We start from the raw sequence: 329 nt of genomic DNA on the forward strand, positions 1-329 counted from the left end.
ATTTTCTTTGTGTTTTCTTCAAAGTCTTTCTTTAGATATTTTGATTTTTTATTCCATCTATTTTCCCCTCTAAAATTATGGAGATGAAAAAGTTGGTTTTGCTTAGAAAAAATAAAAATAAAAATCAATCATCCTCGATTTTTTTTTTGTTTGGAGGGGGGGGGGGTTGGTCGAGAGGATATGGGATTTATAGTAGTAATAAATTTGTCATTTTATTTGTTTCTAGATGTATTTTGTGTCTCCAATTCACAGCACAGGACACTTCTTTTAACAACTAAACCATTGATCAAATAAAACAGAGATCACATTTACAGTGAAAAGAATTCCGT

Source organism: Penaeus monodon, chromosome 31, assembly GCF_015228065.2.
Source record: "Penaeus monodon isolate SGIC_2016 chromosome 31, NSTDA_Pmon_1, whole genome shotgun sequence".
Lineage (NCBI taxonomy): Eukaryota > Metazoa > Arthropoda > Malacostraca > Decapoda > Penaeidae > Penaeus > Penaeus monodon.